Below are 24,674 nucleotides of genomic sequence, written 5' to 3'. Positions count from 1 at the left end.
CTGGCTGTGTGTGTGTGTGTGTGTGTGTGTGTGTGTGTGTGTGTTTCTGTGTATGTGTGTGTGTGTGTGTGTTTCTGTGTGTGTGTGTGTGTATGGTTGTATGTGTGTGTGGGTTTCTAGCTGTGTGTGTGTGTGTGTTTCTATGTGTGTGTGTTTCTGTGTGTGTGTGTGTGTGAGTGTGTGTGTGTGTGTGTGTGTGTTTCTGTGTCTGTGTGTGTGTGTGTATGGCTGTGTGTGTGTGTGTGTGTGTGTGTGTGTGTCTGTCTGTCTGTCTATGTGTGTATGCGTGTTTCTGTGTGTATGTGTGGCTGTGGCTGTGTGTGTGTGTGTGTCTGTGTTTCTGTCTGTGTGTGTGTGTGTATGTGTGTGTGTGTTTCTATGTATGTGTGTGTGTTTTTGTGTGTGTGTGTGTGTGTGGCTATGTGTGTTTGTTTTTGTGTGTGTGTGTTTCTGTGTATGTGTTTCTGTGTGTATGTGTTTCTGTGTGTGGGTTGTTTCTGTGTGTGGGTGTGTTTCTGTGTGTGTGTGTGTGTGTGTTGAAGAACCTGCCCTAAGACACAGTAGACACTTGTGCATACAGGATGCTGCTGCTGCATACAGGATGCTACTGCTGCTACATACAGGATGCTGCTGCTGCTGTCCTTTGCATACAGGACAGCAGACACTTGTGTTGAAGAACCAAGCCAATTCATATTGTTGTTGAGGTTATACGAACCGGTTCTCCACGCAATCGAGAGAATGTTGCTGCTGTCTTGTGGTCACTATGCACCGGAGATCCACTGCAATTAAAACTAGCGAAAGAACATGGTGCAGAAGCAGCACTGCAGGAGTTGTCAGAAAATGGAACTGATAGAGCTAAGATAAAAGCTGGAAGCATATTGGAACTCTTGCAGCAAATGGAAGGGGTTGATAATCTGAAGAGTTCATAGTCTCAAAGTATGGAGGCTAGAGGGCATTGGAGGAAGGCATTAGAGGAAGCCAAGACTCTATTTGGTGGAGGGACCTGCTATCAAGTCAGCAGCAACAGCAGAACTAGGTAGTCAAAACGGAAAGAAATTGGAAGGTGGGAGGTGGGGAGAAGTTAAGATTTTGGGAGGACCCTTGGACACAAAATGCTATACCATTAATGGACAAATAACCAAGGCTGTACCGAATTTCTGATCAACAGAAACAAATCATTATGAATATGGGGAATAACAGCAACGGCGGATGGGAGTGGAAGCTATCTTGGAGGACGGCTCTTTTTGATAGTGAAATTCAAATGGCAGATAATTTCCTTGGAGAACTATCACAGCAGCAGATTCAGCCAAATAGGGAGGATAGGTGCAGCTGGAAGCATGATCAAACTGGATACTACTCAACAAAAAGCGGATATGACTTGATATGGGAAGCACAGATGGGAGCTAATCAGAATTTTGACTTTGTGGACATTTGGAAGCTCAAAATACCAAGTAAATCACTGGTTTTTGCTTGGAGGCTAATTAGGGGCAGACTTCCAACTAGGATGAATCTTAGAAGGCGGCAGGTTGTGATAATTAAATGAGGTACAGTGCCCATTTTGTGGAGATGTAGAGGAGGAGCCTGCCCATTTAGAAATATGGGGACAGACTTTGGAACACATTTTAATCAGTGGTCCTCCAACCTAAAGGAAGTGTTTAGTAAATAGGCTGTAGAGGATTCACAATCTATGTATCAATTAGCTTGTTGTAAGTGGTTCTGTTATAAAACAGCAACCAAATGCACATTTATATCTACCAATGTAATCTTAGTACCACTGGTAGTTTTCAATATATATAATATCTAATTTTGCTGAGCAAAAAAAAAGGGAATTTGCGGACAAGACAGCTAGAGAAAGGCTTTGCCCAGCCCTACAACTATTGGGCTAGTAATTTATCAACAACATTTTTTGATTAGGGTAGCAGCTTTGGGTAAGAGTCCTAAATTCTAAATATGGGGATTGGTCATAATTCCAGCTTGGCTCTAACAAGAGGGGTCATTCCCATTGGTGGAGGGATATTAGAAAGCTATATCATCAGTCGGATCCTAATATTTTCAATCAGCATTTGACCTGGAAGGTTGGGAGTGGGGAAAGAATCAAATTTTGGACAGATAAGTGGCTAGGGACAGACTACACTCTTGAGCAGAAATATAATCAACTTTTTCGGATTAGTAGACAGCAAAGTTCCCTCATCTCTAGCATGGGTAACTTTAATAATGATAGCTGGGAGTGGGATCTCAGGTGGAGGAGGAATCTATTTGATCATGAAAATGATATAGCTGTGCAGTTTATGGAGGAAATAAGCTTCATTCCTATCCAGAGGCATAGTAAGGATTCTATGGTGTGGCTAGCTGAACCCCACGGGCATTACACTACTAAATCAGCTTACAAGTTCTACACTAAACCCAGTACAGCAAACTCATATGGGAAGATATATGGCATAATCTGGAAGTTGAAAATTCCCCCTCGGGTAGCAGTTTTCTGTTGGAGACTCCTTAAAAACAGACTACCTACCAAGGACAATCTCCTAAGAAGAAACATTACTATCCAAGATCAAAACTGCCCTTTGTGTGGTAATGCACAGGAGGATGTGGGCCACCTATTCTTCAACTGTAATCTGACAAAAGGTTTGTGGTGGGAATCCATGAGATGGATCCGGGTAGTAGGCCCCCTTCCAAGTCACCCAAAGTGCCACTTTACTCAATTCTGTGAAGGCTTTGGGAACCCTGTATATCAGGACAAAAGGGGTGGATGGTGGAGTGCCTTGACTAGTTCTATCTGGCACCATAGAAACAACCTGATTTTCCAAGGAAGACCTTTTGATCCATATAAAGTTATGGATCATGCTATATACCTAGTTTGGTCCTGGTTCAAGGCTAAAGATAAAGATTTCAATATTAGCTTAAATCATTGGTCTTCAAATATTTCGAATTCCTTTGGATATTCTGCTGGGCTTTCTTAATTCTGTTGTATTAGGGTGGGTTATTGGTTGGAGGGCAGCACTCTGGTGCTTTGTAACTTTTATTTCTGGTACCACTGGTACTAGTTTACCTATTAATAATATATATATTTTGCCTTCCAAAAAAAAATTTAGATTGGCACCTGATTCGTAGGACCTATGCTTCTGCTAGTCTGCTGGTTTCTACCTTGTATATTTAATACCTCTGGTACTCACAGTTATTAATACAAATTATAATTTTGTTGATAAAAAAAAAGATAATACAAGAGAGAGAGAAGGGCAGTGGCATTCACAACATATATATAGAGAAGGGCAGCAGATAAAATTACAAAAACATTCAACACTAACAATGAACAAGTTATGAGAGTTTAAATCACAGTAAATACTTCAAAGATATCAGTCCAATGAAACAAAGGTCATGTAGACAGGCATAGCATAAGTTACAAATATACCAGTAATGCATACAACAACAATTTCAAATCAGTTTTTGAATCAAAGATATAAATACCTGACTTTGAGGCTTCAAAGATATAATCAAAGCGCTTCCGCAGCAATGCCAATTAGCAGTAGTAAATGATAGCCCTAAAAAAAACCATACAGAAATTAGCCACAGTGTATTTAAAGCCTTTTATCAACAATATGACTCTCACTTCATGGTGATAAATTGACTCTCAAAAGACATTATACTGAGAGTGTATTTAAAACCTTTTTCAGTCATTCTATCAAACAGCTCATTGACCATTTTTTAAGAATACATATCATATGAATCTAAATGACAGACCTCTATCCCAAGTGGAAGTCACTCTTAAGAAATCTCTTCAAGTTCAATTGTGGGAGGCAGCTTATGCATATGAATCTATGTTGAGACAAAAGGCTAGAATTAAGTGGCTAAAAGAAGGGGACATCAACTCTACTTATTTTCATAGATTGATCAATCGTAGAAGAAGAAAAAATGCTATTCCAGGTATTTTCATGGATGGTGAGTGGATTCAAGATAAATTACTCTAAAAGCCACTTTGGTTGTTTGGGTAAACCAGCAAGTTGGTGCAGGGAAGCTGCCCAATTCCTTAATTGCAGTACTTTGGAATTTCCTTTTACTTATCTTGGAATTCCAGTTAGGGTGTCCTCTAAGAGCTGGATCGTGTGGCAGCCTATTGTAAGGAAGTTTGAAGTCAAACTTGCAAAATGGAAGCAAAGAACTCTATCAATGGGGGGCAGAATCACTCTTATTAATTCTGTCCTCTCAGCCTTACCTATCTACCTTCTATCCTTCTTTAGGATCCCCAAAAAAGTGGTGCAAAAAATTGTCTCCATCCAGAGAAATTTTCTGTGGGGAAGTCACCAAGAGGCCAGCAAGATTCCTTGGGTGAAGTGGGACAAAGTTTATCTTCCTAAGAACAAAGGGGGTCTAGGGATTAAAGACTTTTCTTTATTTAATGCGCAGGACAGACCCTTGGGGGATGATTAAAGACTTATCTTTTGAAGCAGCAGTTGCATCAAATTGATATTTCAGCCCAGGACAGACCCTTGGGGGATGATGAAGTGCAGATCATGAAGTCCATTCAGCAGGAATTGTGGGAGATTTCTTTTGCTCATGAATCAATCTTGAGACAAAAATCAAGGATCAGATGGCTCAGGGAAGGTGATAATAACACGACCTTTTTCCATAAATCTATCAACTTCAGAAGACACTACAATGCAATTCAAGGTATGTTCATTGAAGGCACATGGGTTCAGAACCCAAAATTGATTAAGGATCAAGCTGTAAGCTTCTTTTCTGCCAGATTCTTGAGGAAGGAGTTGATTGCCCCATTTTTAGATCTTGATCTTAGGGAGGCTGTGTGGAGTTGCAGTGGAGATAAATGTCCTGGGCCGGATGGCTTCAATTTTAACTTCATCAAAGAGTTTTGGGAGATTTTCAAACCAGATTTCAGGAGGTTTGTAGATGAGTTTCATGTCAATGGAAGATTTCCTAAGGGTAGTAATGCATCCTTCTTGGCTTTAATTCCTAAAATCAATCACCCATAGTCTTTTGATGACTATAGGCCCATCTCCCTCATTGGCTGTATGTATAAGATCATTGCTAAATTACTGGCCAATAGGTTAAGAAAATTATTGCCTGGACTCATTGATGAGAGACAAACAACTTTCATAAAGGATAGACACATCCTTCATGGAACTTTGATTCTCAATGAAGCAATAGAGGAAGCTAAAAAAAGTAAGAAACCAGCTTTGGTGTTTAAGGTGGACTTTGCAAAGGCTTATGACTCTGTTTCATGGAACTTTCTGGATTATATGATGGTCAGAATGGGGTTCTGTCCTATATGGAGGAAATGGATCAATGCTTGCAATCAATCAGCTTCTATATCCATTATCATAAATGGCAGCCCCTCAAATGAATTTGCCCCCACTAGAGGTTTGAGGCAAGGGGACCCCTTAGCCCCTTTCCTTTTCAATATTGTGGCTGAAGGCTTGACTGGCATGATGAGGACAGCTCTGTCCAAAGGTCTGTACAACAGTTATTTAGTAGGAAAGCAGAAGGTGCCAGTAAACATTCTGCAATATGCAGATGATACTGTCTTTGTGGGAGAAGCTTCATGGGATAATGTGTTTGTCATGAAGGCAATGCTTAGAGGCTTTGAAATGGTATCTGGGTTGAAGATTAATTTTTCCAAGAGCAGTGTGGGAATTTTTGGTGCTGATACCAATTGGGTTCTTGATGCAACTCACTTTCTCAAGTGTAGGCAGATGGAGATTCCCTTTCAGTTCATGGGGATTCCTCTAGGGGCTAAGTCTTCTAGCTGCTTGGTGTGGGAACCTTTCATTAAAAAATTTGAATCAAAGCTGTCTAAGTGGAAGCAGAGAGCTCCATCAATGGCAGCGAAGGTCACATTGATAAATTCAGTGTTAACTGCTCTACCAATTTTTTTACTGTCTTTTTTTAGAATTCCTCAAAAAGTAGCTCATAAAGTGAGATCCTTACAAAGGAATTTTCTGTGGGGGGGCTATCAAGACCTCACCAAAATCGCCTGGGTGAAATGGAAAGATATCTGCCTTCCAAAGGAGTTGGGGGGTCTTGGGATTAAGGATATCTTTAGTTTTAATGCTGCCTTGTTGGGTAGATGGTTATGGGCTTTAGCCTCTACTCAAGATCAGCTGTGGGCTAGAATTCTTATCTCAAAATATGGTGGCTGGGCAGATCTTAACAATGGCAGTGATACACCTTGGCACTCTCATTGGTGGAAGGATATTCGAAAAGTAAGTAAGCAACCTGAATTTAGCCCTATTCATCAGCATCTGGTTTGGAAGGTAGGGGATGGAAGCATAGTCTGGAAGGATAAATGGCTTGGGGTTGATTCAAACCTTGAGCAGCAGTTTAATCAGTTGTTTCTCATCAGTAAACAGCAGACCAGTTCTATCTCCAATATGGGTATCATGTCTCATGGTCATTGGTGCTGGGATTTAAAATGGAGAAAGAACTTATTTGATCATGAACAGGGTGCAGTTGTGGCTTTTATGGAAATCATTAGTAACGTTCGCATTCAACCTCAAATGAAGGACACCTTGAGATGGACAGCTGAACCTTCAAGTTTATACTCAACTAGGTCAGCTTATAGATTGATAATCACTGCTAACAGCAATCATCCTCAGGCCAATATATACAAGACAATTTGGAGGCTTAACATCCCTTCAAGAGCTGCGATTTTCGCTTGGAGACTTATCAAAAATAGATTACCCACTAGACATAATCTCCTAAGAAGAAATGTCCCCATTCAGGAGCAGCATTGCCCCTTATGTGGATCTCATCAAGAGGAAGCTGGGCATCTATTTTTTCACTGTAAATTGACTAATGGTCTTTGGTGGGAATCAATGAGGTGGAAGCGAGTGGTTGGACCCCTAGCAGCTTCTCCAACAGCTCATTACACTCAATTCTGTGATGGCTTTGGTGCTGGGAAGAATCAAAACAGATGGCACAGATGGTGGATTGCTTTAACAAGCTCAATATGGAAGAATAGGAATCTCCTCATATTCCAAGGCAAAAGATTTGAAACACCAAAAGTCATGGAGGATGCTTTATTCCTTTTGTGGTCATGGTTGAAGTCTAGGGACAAAAATTTATGCACTTCCTTTAACTATTGGTCGTCTAATCTTGGAGACTTCTTTGCCTAAATTAGGTTCTCTTGTATTTGTCGGGGGTTTTGTTGTTCTAATCCTGTAATGGTGGGCGGTTTTAGATGCACTGCATCTATGTAAATCACCAGTAGTACTTCTGGTGCTGCTGTGTCCTATTATGATTAATATATAAATTATCTTTTGCTTTTCAAAAAAAATAAAATTAATGCGGCTTTACTTGGCAAATGGGGGTGGCAGCTGGCTAACAATCAAGACCAGCCTTGGTCTAGAATTTTAATCTCTAAGTATGGTGGGTGGAAGGAGTTGATTTGTGGTGGAAGGAGGAATTTCACTTCCCAATAGTGGCAGGATTTGAAGAGTATCTTCCAGCAACATCACAATGAATGCTTAACTGATAATTTAAAATGGAGAGTGGGAAGGGGGTCCAGCATCAATTTCTGGAAGCATAAATGGATGGAGGACAACTGTACTCTCCAAGGAAAATATCCCCAGTTATATTTAATAAGTAAACAGCAGAATTCATCAATCAATTATATGGGAGATTTTGTGGAGGGTAGGTGGGAATGGAAGTTATCATGGAGAAGGACTTCCAAATGCACTTTAATTTCTGGTCAACCAATCTAAAGGATGTTCTTTCTTAGAGGGGATGGGTTTGTATTTTTGTGGGCTATATTCGGTCTCTCCTAATGGGATGCAGACTGTAATTGTCTTGCTTTTTAACTTTGTATCTTCAGTACACCTAGTACTGAATTTCATATATAATATATTGATTTTTGCTGTGCAAAAAAAAATGTGTCTTTGTAATCTGTAGTACCACTGGTACTTCTAATTATCAATATAAATTATCTTTGCAGTTCAAAAAAAAATTATTAAACAGAACAGTACCACAGGTACTGAAAATAAAAGATACAAGACACAAAAGTGCCACCTTCCAAAAAGCAAAACAAACCCAACAATAACCCAGCACAAGGACCCCAATACATATAATTAGAAATTTAACCAAAGGCCATCATAAGCACCTTTTGAGGTTCAAAAGGAATGCCATGAAACAGCAAGGAATTCCTAAGCAATCACCAGACCTTTCTATTTCTATTTTTTACACATTTAAAACTCAAAAATATAAAATAAAAACTATATAACAAACTAACAAAGATAAAGACAAAAAAAAGGAAATATAAACTCACCTCAGTTGGTGCTGCTGCCCATCATTTCACTCTCACAACAAATAGGAATCATGTACCTGCATGGAAGAAATAATCACACAACACACAATGATCAGAATAAGCAAATGCATATAATTAAGCATGATACAATATCAATATTCATGGAAGTAACAATGACTTGTCAAAAATTTGGATGAAATTCAATATGTAAATCAAAGCTTTGTCCCTGAAACCCTCTGTGTAAATCAAAGCTTTGTCCCTGAGACTGATAAGGTTGCTAGTGAACATACAGCAGATTTAACAGCTGTGTTGGGAAAGGACAATATTGACTCATGAATATTTTATCCTTTAACTCTAGAGGGTTGGGTAGTGGTGTCAAGTGGTCAGCCATCAGAAAAATGACCTTGACCAACAATCTTGATGTTCTATGTATCCAAGAAACAAAAATCGAAGCCATTGATAGGAGGATATGTCAGTATTTATGGGCTGACTGTAATGTTGCCTCGGAATGTGCCCCTTCAATTAATCCCACTCTATTTTTAATAAGCAATCAGCAGACCTCCTCAATTAATTCTATGGGGAATTTTGTGGAAGAGAGATGGGAATGGAAGCTAACCTGGAGAAGGAACTTTTTTTACCATGAAATTGACATGGTAGCTGATTTTATAGCTGACATTGAGTCAGGCAACATCAATCACTCCAGCAGGGATTTCCTTTGTTGGAAGTCTGATCCTAATGGCCTATATTCCACAAAGTCTGCTTACAAAGTGCTGCAGGAGGGTCATGCTAGTGCTATTGAGGACAGGGTTCTTAACATCATGTGGAGTCTGAAAATTCCCCCAAGAGCTAGTGCTTTTTCATGGAGATTATTCAAGAACAGGCTCCCTACTAGGGATAATCTTAGAAGGAGGCAAGTGTCATTGCATACATATAGTTGCCCCTTATGTGACCTTGAAGAAGAATTTGTCAATCATCTTTTTTTCAACTGCTCCAAGACTAGGAGTCTCTGGTGGGAGCCTATGAGATGGGTTAATAAAGTGGGTCCCTTCCCCACTGACCCAAAGAATCATTTTCTGCAATTCTCTCAGTGGAATAGGCCAACCTACATAGTCAAGAGATGGGAATTTCTCTGGATAGCTTTGTCAGTGTCCATTTGGCATCACAGAAATGGCATGATTTTCAATAATCAGCCTTTTAATCCAGAAAAGGTCATGGATGAGGCTCTATTCCACACCTGGTCCTAGCTCAAGTGTGTGGAGAAGGGTTTCCAATCGCATTTTAATTTCTGGTCAACTAATCTGAAGGAGGCTTTTTCTTAAAGGGGTTGGGTTTGCTTTGTATGTTGTCCTATCTACCGTTTCTCCCTAGTGGGGTTTAGGCTCTTTTTGCCTTGTATTCCTATCTTATTTTCAGTACACCTAATACTGATCTTTATATATAATATATTGATTCTTGCCGTGCAAAAAAAAAAGAAGCTTTGTCCCTGAAACCCTCTATGTAAATTTGACAGCCTCATGTCTCCCTTCCTGAAAACCCACTAAAAACTGCCTAACCCCCCTGCTGTTACTCCATAATTTATTCTGCAATAACTGCTTAAGGCAGTTACATATGGTCCTAAATCACTACACATTCAGTTACGATTAACCCTTTGTGCCTGACTAGGGTTTCGAAACATCACAACAAAGACACACCATTGAACAATGGATTTTCATCATTAACATACAACAGAGACATACCTTCGATGGAAGCGCAGACACGAACTCCACAAACGCGAACTCGACAATGTGGTTGCAGTCACGGAAGCGCAACCCAGTTTGCGACAAACACGAACTAAGGCAGAAGGAGAAACAACAATAAAGCCCAGGGTTAAAACGACGAACCCCTAATGTTAAAACGACGAACACCTAATGTTAAAACGAAAGGACGTACCTCAATGGGTAAGTGCCAAAGACGATCTCCACAAACTCGATCTCCACAATGTGGTTGCAGTCACGGAAGCGTAGGCGACTTTGACACAAGGAGAAAGAAGAAGAACGATAGGGTTCAAGCGCAAGGAGAAAGAAGAAGAACGATAGGGTTCAAGCGCGGGTTGTGCAATTTCAGAAGTTTAATTTATAATGATAACAACATCGGTTTTTTAAAACTAACCGATGTTAACATCAGCTATGTAACATTGGTTATAATAAAACCGATGTTAACATCGACTCGATAACATCAGTTTTTACAAAACCAATGTTAACAATGGCATAGTAACATCGGTTTTTCCAAAACCGATGTTAACTACTCCATAGTAACATCGGTTAATAACCGATGTTACTATGGAGTAGTTAACATCGGTTTTGGAAAAATCGATGTTAACTAAGTCTACTTATTTACAAAAATGCCACCGCACTTTCGTTAACATCGGTTTTAGCTATAACCGATGTTAATTGGGCGATGTAGAAAGCTGTTTTTTTAGTAGTGACACAACTGTATCTCACGTACAAGATGGACAACAAAGTGAATCCTAATGTCAAAAAATGATGGTGGAAATACATCTCCAACTGATAGATGATAATGGAAGCCTCATTTTCCAAATCATCCAACTGTTGAGGGTCAATGACTTTGTTGCAGATCGCATTGAAGAAAAAACACAACCGAGTTATGGCAACCTTAACTTTTTCAGGAAAAATACTGCAAATGGCTACATGCAACAGTTGTTGCATTAAAATGTGATAATCATGAGACTTCAATCCAACCAACTTTAGATCTTTAACGGATACAAGACTCTTGATATTTGAAGAGTATCCTTGTGGGACTTTAACATTTTTTAGATAATGACAAAATCTTTTTTTCCTCTTTCGTCGACATTGTGTGACATGTTGGGGGTAAATACATTCGATGACCTTGTGATACTAGATGCAGTTGCTGTCATATACCCATGTCTACCAAATCTTGACGACATTTAAAACCATCTTTTTTCTTGCCTTTAATGTTCAAAAGGGTGCCAATTAAACTATCACACACATTTTTCTCGACATGCATTACATCCAGACAATGTCGCACATGTAGATCGCACCAGTAAAGAAGATAAAAGATTATTGACCTTTTTTTCCAAATGTTCTTCTCGGTCCCATCCTTTTTTTGTGTCTTCCCAAATATAGTTAAGATGTTCTTCACGCGATCAAAAACTTCGTGTACAGACAACGGTTTTAGTGCACTATCAATCTCTAATGTCCCATTAAATGCCTTCTTTATTCGCCGATACGGGTGATAAGGTTTTACAAATCTACGATGCCTTGTATACATTGTCTTCTTTCCATGCTTTAGTTGGATGTAACTTGTGTCTTTCTCACATATCCACTCAAATTCCCATAAGTTGGAAAGCCGTTAATGGTGCAAAATATTATTGCACGCAACCTAAAGCTGTGATGAAGATTCGCATCATACACATCAACCCCTTCTACCCATAATTTTGTCAGGTCTTCAATCAAGGGAGCAAGATACACATCAATGTCATTTCCTGGCTATCTTGGACCGGCTATCATCATACACAACATAATGTATTTTCGCTTGATGCACAACCAAGGAGGAAGGCTGTATTAGCAAAACAGGCCATGAACTACGGCTGGAGCTTAAGTTACCAAAAGGATTCATTCCATCGAAAGCAAGACCAAGCCTTAGGTTTTTGGGATCTTGTCCAAAATTTGGATACAACTGATCAATTGTCTTCCATTGAGAATTAGCCGGATTACGGAGAAATCCATAATTTTTCCTACTATCTGCATGCCATGTTAGGTTTTTTGCATCATCAGCATTAGCAAACAATCGCTTAAACCTTGGTATTATTGGAAGATACCAACACACCTTTGCTAGAGGATGGTTGTTTGTGGTAGCATCATCACTGCATCCGTCATCACTGCATGTATTTTCTAGTATTCCATACCCGCAGGACATAATATCTTCTTCGCCTCGTAATGATTCTTGGGTAACGTGTTATCGTCAGGAAGCATATTCTTCAATAACAAAAGCAATTCAATGAAGCTTTTGTCACTCCAACCAAATCTTGCCTTCAAGTTCTCCAAAGCTAACACCCCCAATAATGTGAAGGTTGTGCATCCCATATACAATGGCTTCTTAGAATTAGTTTCTAATTTTTCATAATAAGGTGCAAGCGCTTGCCTAAAACCTTCTTGCCCAAGATCGCGTAGCATGTCTTCTATATGATCTCCCACTTGTACATGAATTGCCTCAGTCGAAAGGACTGTTGACATCTATGGTAACTCACCATGCCATATCCATTTTGTATAAGTAGGACTGATACCGTCACATATAAGATGTGCTCTAATGTTATTCAATGACTGTCGTCTCCCGTTCAGACATTTAACACATGGACACAAATATTTTCCACCCATTTCTCCTGCATTTTGTTGCACAAATAGCAAGAATTGTTCAACCTCGTTCTCATACTCATTATTGATGCGTGCTGCTTTCATCCAACTTCGATCCATGTTTGGTGTACTGTCATATGGGGTACATTATCCGATATGCATGAAAACCTCTCTTTTTCATAAAAAGGTGTGGCCCTATCCCATTCGAAAGACAATTTTTTACTTGATTCATACGTACAAGTTATGTAGTTTAAGTTAAATTTGACGAAATTTTGGCAGCATTTTGCTTTGGTCTCCAAGTACACAACATGAAAGCGGTGACATCAATTCACCACGATCATGTATGCACCCGGAGAACGAAGGAAGATGCACTAAACCAAAACTTTGTCAAAATTAACACAACATACTTAACCTATAAGTAAGAATTAAGTAAAAAAATAGTCTTCCCAAACTGTCCAAATGGACAATTCAAGATTGAATACAATGATTAATCTAAACAGTTTGTATTAATCATTGTATTCAATCTCAAATGGGGAACTATGGTTCACTCACAATGCAGAAAATTGTAATATTAAACAATACTGATATGTCAACAACAAATGTAATAATTAACAACATAAGTGAGAAAATCACATACATACCTCGAAAGACGCTAGTAACAAAAACTTTGGGTGTAGTAACGACAGTGATTATTAGATGAGTGTATCTTCAGTCAACGAACAAGAAGCTCTTCGGTAGCCTTAACTTCGTTACACAATTAAATAGTACTACCTACAAGCAATACAAATTGTGTAAGCCCAAAGTAAGAGTACAATTGTGAAAAGAAAATTTAGAAGCAATACATAGGCCATGCTTGGATAAACTTCTCCCTAAGCACTCATGGGACAAGAAATAAAAATGTAAACTTTTGTTTAGAAGCTCTTAAATGTACCTACTTCTCCAAAAGCTCAAATACATAAGTTCATTTTAACCTATGAGTAAAGTTCATTTCATTTTGCCTTTCTTATTTTCTTCTCCACTTGTTGACAAGTTTATTAGTTGTAAGATACATGGATTCATAGATACTCTTTATTACATTCTAGAAGGTTTAGAATGGGGAGAGTCTGCCATAACCTTTAGAATGGCGGGAGTTTTCCATTACACTAAACTTTTAATCATAAAAAAAATTTCAGACATTAAGATTATTGGACTTAGCGCATGTTTGGAATATGTTATATTTTTCCTCAAAATTTTATAATGAAAAATGCTGCAGTGAGAACCTATAACTGAAAAACTGTTTTTGTAAAATTAAACAAACTAAACATATGCATACTTTCTCCTCAAGGAGATATTATTAGATCTTTGAGAAACATCTATGTGGACTCTAAGGTTTTACCATAGAAGATCAGATTATCCTAATTATTTCCCTATATACTTGTTAACACTCACAATCTAAAAATATATTTCATAATCAGTAATGATGTAGTTGTTGAGGAAGTGGATTGGATGGGAACAAATGTTTTAAGTATTTATTTCTCTTCCTCTTTTGGATCTAGCGTTGCTTATGAATAATAGTATTGATTTTATCATTCACTTTTGCTTGTCTTTTCACAATTTTTTTATTTGGTTTCCTCTATAAAGATTAGTTTTTTATCTGTTATCCAGAGAGTTGGTAAAAAAAGTCACTAGAAATTCTATAATCACATAAGATCTTCACTTTACAGTTATTTTACTGTAGCAAAATGGGGAAATTTAAATTTTCATCAATTCATTTTCAGTGAAGGCAAGGAACTGAGAAAAAATCCATTCCTCTCTAGGTAGGATGAGGGTTAGGGAAAGGGAAAGGAAGGTCTAGAAGGTTACTTTCTATTATATGTAACACCTATTAATGGACCCCAAGGTGAAGAATCAATGATATGAAGCCTTTTTCTACAAGACCATCCAATCGTTCCTGAAAATGTGCATGTTACCATATTTTATTAAATATTAGGTGCATTTCAAAGCTCTGCTGCATGTTATACCATAGCAACCTTGACCTGCAATTTTGGTAGAAAAATGATATTTTTGTCTAGGATGGAAGATTGTACAAATGAATGAAAGCCTATGTCAAGTCATTTTGTTTCTAGATTTTTGAATGTTCCTTGGACTATTTCTAGCTCTTCTAATGCTTCTGTGGGTCTTGTTTAATTGTTTTACCCTATTTGTGAATATTGTTTATGTATCAAACATCTTATGCATTGACTGTCATATGATTTTTAAAAAGTTTCACAGAAAATCAGTTTGAAATTGACTTAAGCTAGTATCGACCACAGTGAAATATACTCCAACTTCTAGAATGTAATAAATGGTATCGTGAGTTGGAAATGAATGACTCACCCTACATAGCACTAGCCGTGGATTTTGTTATCCGGTTTGGATTAGTTCTACCTGCCAAGGACAGTCAACACCATTTCAGGTAGCAGAGTGTATCCTTATTATGAAGTTTCGAGTGGTTCACACTAAAGAAGACGGGTTTCCAACAATTCTTAAATTAACAGAGCTGACCATGCAGTTGGAAGACATGGAAGGTGCTCATGTTAATGGAAGAAATAGTTTGCATATACTTAAAGAAGCACTTAGCAGTCAAAGGAGCAAAAATTATGGTGAAGTACTCGAGTCTTCTGGTACCGGGTTTTATGAAATGGTAGCACATACTCATTTAGTGGAATATACTAATGTAGCTCTAACAAATGCTGGACCTTGGAACTCCTGTCTAAGATATGGTTTTGTTTACTATAATAAAGAAATCAATAAATAGTAGAGGGGATTACAAAAACATGTGTTAAACCTCACTCAGACTACGAAGTAGGAATGTTGTTTATGTGGAGGTATTTTAAAATTAAGTTATGCTATAAGCAGAACAAGAGCTAAAAAATATACTAACTTCGATTCATTTTATTAACTTTATTTAATCTTCCGCTACAATGTCTTCTGTTTGCTTAAAAATACTAATTCTGCACTTGGTTTCCTTCTACGAAGTTATGAAGCATAACAATTTTCATTTTTGTTTTGACAGTAATGCCCTACTTTTAACAAGGTCTCTCATTGCATTTATATTTGTTGTTTGTGCATGAGTGGTTTAGTTTAATATTGAAAAGATTATCTTTGTTAAAAGTTCTTTTAAGAAAAAAAGAGAAATTTTTTTAACTTAAATTAAACATGCCTAATAATATTCCTCTGCAGTCTGCAACTTGAAAAACATTGCAGGGCTGCTTTTCAGAGCATGGCAAACAAACTCACACCATGGGTACTCTCCCAAACAAACTAAACAACAGTTATAGGGGTGGTGCTTCACTCAATGACTCTCTTTCACCCGCCACTGCCCATTGTCAGGCGTCAGTCACCCTATGTGATACGCCACTGCTAGAGATTTTGATTCTTCTCCCACATTGTTTTATTATTCCTATTTTTGGTACTTTCAACTGAACAGTAGAATTTTTCTTCATTCCAATATCATTCTTTTCTTTTACGCAGTTTTTAGTCGTCTGTCAAATTTTTAAGGCTTCAATGTAATTGTGTTTCTATGCAAGCATTGTCAAAGGATATATGGTTCAACAATTACAAATGTTGACTTCCATATTTATTCGGATTTTGTGCTATATGGTTTTGTTGGTTGAGTCATTTACATTAGTTAATATTCAGAAACACAATAAATTATATATATACGCTTTCAACATGAACCCATGCATGGCCAATTTTATTTGGGACTCTATTTGAGGTTGTGGTTTTTTCATGCTTGTGGTTGCAAATTTCAAGTCTTGGTTCCATGTCTTCCATTGTCGTCTCTTATGGCGTCAAAGGGTTAGTGTTTTGTGGGTTGAAATTAGATGGATGTCACACTATGACCTGTTATGGAATAGACTCAGCCATAATTTATGGAACAACAATGCATTTTCCATTCCTTGGTCTAACTGCTGATGATGGCTTTGTGTGCGGGCTTTTAATGAGTTCTAACCAACCTTATTGTTAGGGTAGCAGTGGCCATGTTGAAATGGGTGTGCCACAGCCTATGGTTAAGGGAGCTCAATACCTACATATCAGTGTTGGTGACTATGACATTTGTGGATTGAGGAAACCATTGACTGGAAGACACAGGAACACTTCTTTGGTTGTTTGTTGGGGCTACAACATGACGAACAACAATGTGTTTGATGGGCAAGTTCAATCAATCTCACCAGGTTCTCAATTCAATTGTGGCTTGTTTTCTCACAATAGGACTGTGTTCTGTTGGGGGGATGAGCCTTTGCTACCTTTGGCAAAAGAACTGAAAGATTTTGGTCTATGCAGCTGCCAGTGGTTATTTCTGAGATAGCCTTTGCTGTTTTCTTAGTTGGCATTATGTCTATAACTGCTTTTTTGTATGTTCGCTACAAGCTAACAAATTGTCAGTCTTTAGGGCCAAAGGTGAACAAACTAAAAGGGAGCTCTTCAAACCAAAAGGATCAGAAATGCAACATCTGGTTGGACTTGGAGGACTTCAAAGTTAGGAGAGCACAAATGTTCCCCTAAGAAGACCTTGAAAGGGAAATGAGGGGATTCAAAGAAGAGTCCATAGTGGGGAAGGGAAGTTTTTCATGTGTGTTCAAAGGAGACCTCAAACATGGTACTATTGTTGCTGTTAAAAGGACCATAATGTCTCCCAACGTGCAGAAGAATTCCAAGGAGTTTCACACCGAGCTTGACTTGCTCAATCTACTAGGCTACTGTGAAGAAGGTGGAGAGAGGCTCGTTGTTTATGAGTGCATGGCTCATGGCTCTTTGCATCAACACCTACATGGCAACAAGGTGATGCAAGAGCAAATGGATTGGGTGACAAGGGTAACAATTGCAATGCAAGCAACTCACCAAATCGAATATTTGCATGGATATGTTTCTCCACCCGTGATTCACAAAGACATTAAGTCTTCAAACATCCTCATAGATGAAGAACACAATGTTAGAGTGGCTGATTTAAGTTTATCACTACTTGGTCTTACAGATAGTAGGTTATCAAAGGATTTGACATGGGTTATTGTTTCAAAGAATATGACATAGGTTATTGTAAGTAATTCTCTATGCCAACTCATTGATACAAGTTCTGTCCAAGCACTCAACTGAACAGGTTTACCTTGGACAACGTGAGAACCCTAAATGGACTCTTGATGCTGAACCATTGGCAACATTTGAGAGGTTCTGGCAGAACCTGTTGGAGATTGAGAGACATATGATGGAAAGGAACACGAACAAGAGATTGAATAACAGAAATAGGCCAATGAACATGTCTCGATCCTTGTGATTATTCTAGGGAGGTTGGACAATCTAGAAAGGGAATCCCATGTCAAGCAAAATCCTAGTTATATTGAGGCATAGCATTTAAAGAGGGAAAAATTGGAGAGTAGGGAATGACTAATCAATTTCTATACATTATAATTTTGATTTTGTATATATTCTTATGCAATCAATTTTTAGGTTTTTTCCATTAGGGATGAACTTTTTGACACATTTAAGAAGAGACATCAAGGTATTATGGACATTGAAGAGATGCAGTTAACTTCCAACTCGCTACACAGGTTATTGGTTTTTAAATATGTTGTCCGCCTTTTGTTATTTTTGAATACTAAACTTGTATATAACCTTGATGCTCAAAATGTTTAATTTTTTTTATCATTATAGAATGTTTAATTTAACATAACTATTTACAGTTTTGCATCATATGCTGTTAATTAGGCACCTTAAGAATTGCTTGTGAAACTTTTGGGACTTGAAAATTTTAATCAGTTGTGTTGACTCTCTTCCATGGCTTGAATTGAAGCTGATTCTGTAAGTAGAAGATCTAATTTGAAAAGAAACACAAAAAAAAAAAAAAATCAAGTAATGGAAGTTGTGCAGTAAATGCAGGATGTTAATTTTTCTAATCCTATTGATTAAGTGTAGTCTGGCTAGCTATTATGATCTTTTACAATGTTTTCTAGCATATGTTAATATCATAAGAAGAAGTATAATCTTGTTGATAGTTTGACTAGTAATAGTCATCTACTTGAAATTGAAAGGCATGCTAGTTGCATGAATAATTGGATATTGCTTTTAAAGACAGTGACATACATATATATGCTACTGAGCTTCTGCTGATCTGAACTGATTAGGCCATTTATTAAGTGGATGATTAATGTGAACATTTTTATGCCATTTATAATCTATCACCACAACTCTTAACTACTTAAGCTTGAACAAGTATAATGAATTATAGCTTCATATTAAATGTTTTTTAAGTTTCTCAAAAGTCAGATTCTCATTCCTGAGACACAAATGCTAAGTCCTAACTACACTTTTCAGTCTACTGCCTCTTAATACTGTCAGAAGAGAAAGCTTTGAGCAGTGGTGATGGCATTTAATTTTCTGTACTATGGGATTGGACCTTGCTCCTGAATGATGCATGTATAGGAATACAACTGAATCAATTGAATTTGAATGCAATCATTAGACTAACTTGTCAACTGATCTAAAATACTTCCATAGGTTTCAGGATTTGAAATCAGAGATGGATCCAAAAAGATCAATAGAGGATCAATTCTCCAAGCTGCATCCTTCCATGCCAGTAAACACCAGAATTGGAATAGTGGGTGCTGGTTCAAGTGGCTTATCAATTGCTTATGCACTGGATAGGCTTGGTTATAATAATATCACTATCTTGGAGAAGCATCATACAGTTGGTGGCATGTGTGAATTAGTAGAAATTGAAGGTATCCTATATCTTAATATGACTCTCTAGCTGATCAAGTTGACTGTAAATTTTAATCATAATATATGTTTATGCAAGAAAAGTATATGATCTAGGTGGGCAAGTTTCGGCTACAAGTAGTGCTCCTGTCATCTTTCACTTGGCAAAAGAGACAGGCTGTCCACTAGAAAAATCACTATGAACTCCCACAAGCTTGCTGTTATTGATAGCTTCTCTAGAAAATACCAAGAGGTTAAAGTTACTGATGATTATGTATTTGTTATGTCACCAACATTGCAAATCCAAGTTAGTATATATACTTTTTGTCTTTCATAGACATATAAAGAAAATTCCTTTGTATCTATGACTTGACAGTCAGATGTTTAATGATATTAATTCTACTTGTTCTACTAACGGGAAAAGGTGAAGAATTCTGGTCATTTTGGGGTTCATGCTCTCAGTGAAGTTGCTTCACACTTAGCTCCAGATTATGTTGAGCATCATGGACTTAAATCTATTCCTAAATCAGTGGCTCATGGTTATACTGCTTCAGGATATGGATTTATTCAACACATGCCTTATGCTTACATTCATGAATTTACCAGAACTTCCATGGCTGGAAAAATTTGACAATTCAAAGGTGGATATACAAGTCTTTGGTAGAGGATTGTTGAATCACTTCCAATAAAACTTGACTATAACACTGAGGTGTTGGCAATCAAGCGGAACTCTAACACTGCCACTGTTAATGTCAAGGGCTCAAATGAAATTGAAACTATGGAAGAACTTATAGATCGATGCCTTCAACTTACTTAGGTATGTAAACTTCTCACTGCTTCATATTTACATATTGTTTTTGTTTATAAATTTTACCTTGGTAAATTGTGTTATCCTTTAGTGCAAACTTTTATTACGCAAATTACCAAGGTGAATATTTTGAGGTAACTATTTCAAGGCTCATTGTTTTTGGACCAAAACAGACAAATTTGTCAACTTGTATGAATACTGCTTTCTTAATCTTCTCTTAAAGAAAAAAATTCTGTTATCCACTACTTACATTCATAAAAAATAAATCTGTGTAAATTAGGATATCAAAGCTGAGGGAAGAGGTAGAGTTGCTCGGATTCAGAGGAAGCTGCTTGTTATAGAGGTTAAGAAAAGGATTATGCAGTACCAAAATTATGTTGATCAAGGGTTCGTAAGAAGCTTTTTTTTTGTTGATTTTTAGTTGATTTGAATAAGATGGATGAATAGAGCAAGGATGAAATGTTGTGTTACATGTCATCTATAGGAGAGAGATGCATAATATATGTTTGGACTGGCACTCTATAGCCTGGATCGCCTGTATCACTCTATCAAGTGGCATGCAGAAGCTACTAGAGAGTGGGAATAGTTAGTTGCACTCTTCTCTCTCAATTCTCAACTATAATTGTCGGGTAGTTACTTTGTGTTTAATGGGTTTATATTACTATTTAACCACATGAAAAATGTGATTTTTATGAATGTTGAGATTGCTAAATCAGTGATATTATGAACAACTTGCATGAGGATATAATAGATTTGGCTAAGCCTAGACTACAAACTTGACACAAGCTCATATCAGTTACAGTTAAAAACAAGCAAACACTCCACTTATGAAAAAATAGCTCAACTCAAGGCCTTTGATGAAACAAAAATTGGAGTTAAAGGCCTCTAAGATTCTGGGATTACAAACATACTATGCATGTATCATCATGCGAAGGTAGAGGACCACACCAAAATGACTCAAAATTTAGTGTCCCCATCATAGATCTCCAACATATACACATAAACTCATTCCTTCGTGTCAGAGCACTTGACTAGATTTCAAACACATGCACAGTTGAATGCTACCTGCAAAGTTTTTAACTATATTCCATATTGTATTGAAAGTGTTGTCCATGCCTATAGCTACTTCACACAAGCACATACACATAAACATAACAAATACTATATAATTATTAATTAATAGTATTAACATATTTATATAAAAGCATAAACATGTGGTTGAAAGTAAGAAGGGTACCTTTAATTCCTAGATTAGTAAGGGTTTGGTAACTAGATACTTCAGCCACAACCAATCTGACTTTCGTCCGTGTGTTGAAATTCGATAAGGTAAAAAACAAATGATGATGAGAAGTTGAACCAAATACCATCAAATCATGATGAGAATGACATTCATTACACAGTGAAAAGAAAAGCCCCTACCTAGTAGCTTAGCGAATAGAGAATAAGAACGAAATAACATACAAATTTACAAAATTCATAACTAGTAGGAGCATGGTACTTACCAGTATGACACAACACGATAGTGGCACGACACACCTTTGGCAGGGCTTGAGTAGACGAAAGGAGATAGGCCACCACCACAGGTGATTTGACGAGCTAACTGAGGATGGGCATCAAACACAACGTACAGTGGACGCGTTAGAGAGAGGGTCATAGAGGGGACGTCGAACAATGGGTGACGATGGAGAAAATCAAGGAGAGTGGCTGAGGGATGACTGAGATACCTCTAGAATAGGATTTCAAATGGGACAAAGGTGGCAATTTTGTAATTACAGGAAATTAAAACGAAGGCGGTTGTCACGGAAAACCATTATTGATTTTTTTCCTATGATTACAAAATTGCCACCCAGGCACATTCTAAGACAGTTTCTTATAATCGTCTTAGAATGTGCATTGTAAAAAAAAAATTTCTATTCTCCTATTTATAAGTTTGCCATCGCGTCACATTCTAAGACGGTTCCAGATAACCGTCTTAGAATATGCGTCGTAAAATAGTACATTTCTGGTAGTGGGGTCTATCATCTATTGCCTTTCCTTTTCCTTTTGAATCCTTCATTGGAAATGGAACATCAATGACCTTTCAGAATGCGACAAGTTAGTTATTGAAATTGTAAAAAGTGAAGATAATGCTCGAAAATAGGCTTACTGTTTGTTCACTTGAACGATCTTTAGGGGGGTTCATTCCTAAGACTTTTTTCTTTGATTTTTGACCCTTTTTTATCAAAGCAACTTATGAAAGAGAAAAGAAATAATAAATAGTTAAGTTAAGAATGTTTCGAGTATTAAAAAGGTGATTATAAGATTGATACCTTCTTGGAGTTAGTTTCAGAGGAGGCTTTCCTTTTTTTTCTCGAAATTCCAGTCTTGGTGCTCTGATGATCACCTTCATGATCACTAGCCCAATCTTCACTTCTAGTTGAAATGAATTTTTTTGAAGCTGATAAAAAAAATTGGAATTAAATTGTGTAACAATTTTGAATGCAAAGTATTAATGATAGACATAATCATACTATTCCTCACCATGACCCTCTCGAGTTAAAATGGTAATTGCATTAGGTTGAAGATGTAGAAAATCATAATGATCAAAAACTAGAAATTGATAGAGGTAAAGTTTTGTAGTAGTGGGTTGAAATTCTGGCCTAAGATTTTGAAGTTTGTATTGGATAGCCATTGGAATTAATTTGCAAACTCATTTTGATCGATCTAAATACTTTGCACTCCAAAATGAGCAAAAGGAAAAGGAGGAATCTTTGAAGGACAAAATTCATCAAAAAAGAGTTAGTCTTTTTTTTGTTTATTAAGTTTCCTTTTTCTCGATTCCTCAAAACTTTTTCTTTCAAAACAAAAGCAGTTTCTCTTATGGTGCGATGCAAATCTCTAAAATCATAGCTCACATGAAAGATATTTCCCCATCTAACTATTTTAGCATGAAGTCAAAGTTTACTTGTAGGAAGATTTGGCTTATGCACAAAAATAGACTCTAACTTTTTGGATAATCTCATCAGTAGTGATAGGCTTTTTTGAAAGATAACAATTCCACAAATCTTGAAAAGCCTGAAGACAGAAATAAGAATTTTCAAAAGTCAAAGAAGGTCAATGATGTCTTGAAATAATTGATTTAATACAATTTTGAATTTGAGACTTCTTTTTTATAGTATCTAAACTCAGGAATTGTTTGAAAAAAAGAACTAGCATGTAAAGAATTGAGATTGATAAGGATAAAATCAAATATCTTTTTCAAGCGTGCTAGTAAAATGATGCCTCCAGTCAGAAAAGCAGACCAAATTTTGACTAAGTCTGCTTGAGCACCAGGGGTTTCACATGGAAATCGAGCTTTCAACCAACTTGGACCTAGGATTGTGGATTTTTCAAAGGGAGCTAAGCCTTCTATGAAAGTAGTAAAGCTCATGAAGGTTCGAATATACTATTTAATAAAATTTAGATTAAGTTCCTTCTTTCTATTCTAATTAGTTAATCAAGTTCCTTCATGGGTTAAAGTAGTTTCTCGACTTTTGAGCTTTAATTTGCATTCGAGAATTGCATTTTGACATGGTTTCATAATCTAGAAAGGTCTAGAAATTTTTTGAAGAGTTTCTAAATATTTGTAGATGTCGATAGCATCATTCATAGACTTGTATAGATAAGCTAGAAGAAATTTACTTAAGCAGATTTGATGTTCAAAATGAATAGCTTGGGCTAAGTTGTACACGTTTTGTATTAGTTGGAGAGATCGAGTGCAACAAACATAAGAAGATAGTTAGTACATCAAAAAGGCTATGCGTTCGTCTTCAAAAAATTTCTTACTAGTTTTTCCATGATGCACTTGAAGATAATATCTGTAACTAGCAAACTTGAAATTCATGGGGATATCTTTCAGTTTGAGTTCATCTTCAATGAGACCTGAGGCATACCTTTCCCTTGTTGGTCGAAGTTCAGTGATATTATCTATTTCGAGTAAATCCAGCCTAATAGGTCCACAAGGGAAATCGAAAGCATGAAGCCTTTGATTTCAAAATAGGAATGAAGCCATCAGTAAGGGAAAGACAAGAGATATGAGATCTCTTCTACATAACTGCTTAAAGTCAAAGGTTTAGACTATCTTCCACAAGTCTCCATAGACCAATTGAACTTTATTCATCCAAGTTGTGAACTTATTGCCATCATTGTTTAAGGTTGCTTTGAAAATTCTTTGCAAATGAAATCGGTTCTAATCTCTGGGAAGTGTATGAGTGGGCATTCATTATCAGTGGATGGAAGATAAGGATCCAAGGCTTTAAGCCTCAAATTTGGCCGAAAGGGGCAAAGAAAAGATAATACCTAAGAATGTCATATTTTGAGACTTTCTTCTTCTAGCATAAGAATAGGAGCAAAAGTTATTCTTTCAACTTCAAGTTATTCATCTTCAAATACAAGAACAAAAAAAAAGAGGAACTACCATTGATGTAGAAGATTAGACGAAAAGGTTGGATCTTGATGAAGAAGAGTATAAAGGGAAGCTTTTAAAAATCCAACAAAATGATCGTTTCTC

General features: G+C 37.1%; 1 long non-coding RNA gene and 1 pseudogene across 1 annotated transcript; one reads left to right on the top strand and one right to left on the bottom strand.

Annotated features, from left to right (window-relative positions):
* Positions 1 to 3,477: 3,477 nt before the first annotated feature.
* LOC114383584 lies at positions 3,478 to 10,061 on the bottom strand. Its single transcript, XR_003660546.1, has 3 exons — positions 9,991 to 10,061; positions 8,276 to 8,331; positions 3,478 to 3,539 (listed from the first exon to the last, which is right to left on the bottom strand). It is a non-coding gene; the product is annotated as an uncharacterized LOC114383584 (long non-coding RNA).
* Positions 10,062 to 16,342: 6,281 nt separating this feature from the next.
* LOC114383815 lies at positions 16,343 to 17,917 on the top strand (annotated as a pseudogene).
* The last annotated feature ends 6,757 nt before the right edge of the window (positions 17,918 to 24,674 follow it).

The sequence above is a fragment of the Glycine soja genome, chromosome 14 (genome assembly GCF_004193775.1).
Source record: "Glycine soja cultivar W05 chromosome 14, ASM419377v2, whole genome shotgun sequence".
NCBI classification, from domain to species: Eukaryota; Viridiplantae; Streptophyta; class Magnoliopsida; order Fabales; family Fabaceae; genus Glycine; species Glycine soja.
Note: the sequence above shows the minus strand (reverse complement) of the source record. Positions and strands in the feature narration are given on the sequence as shown.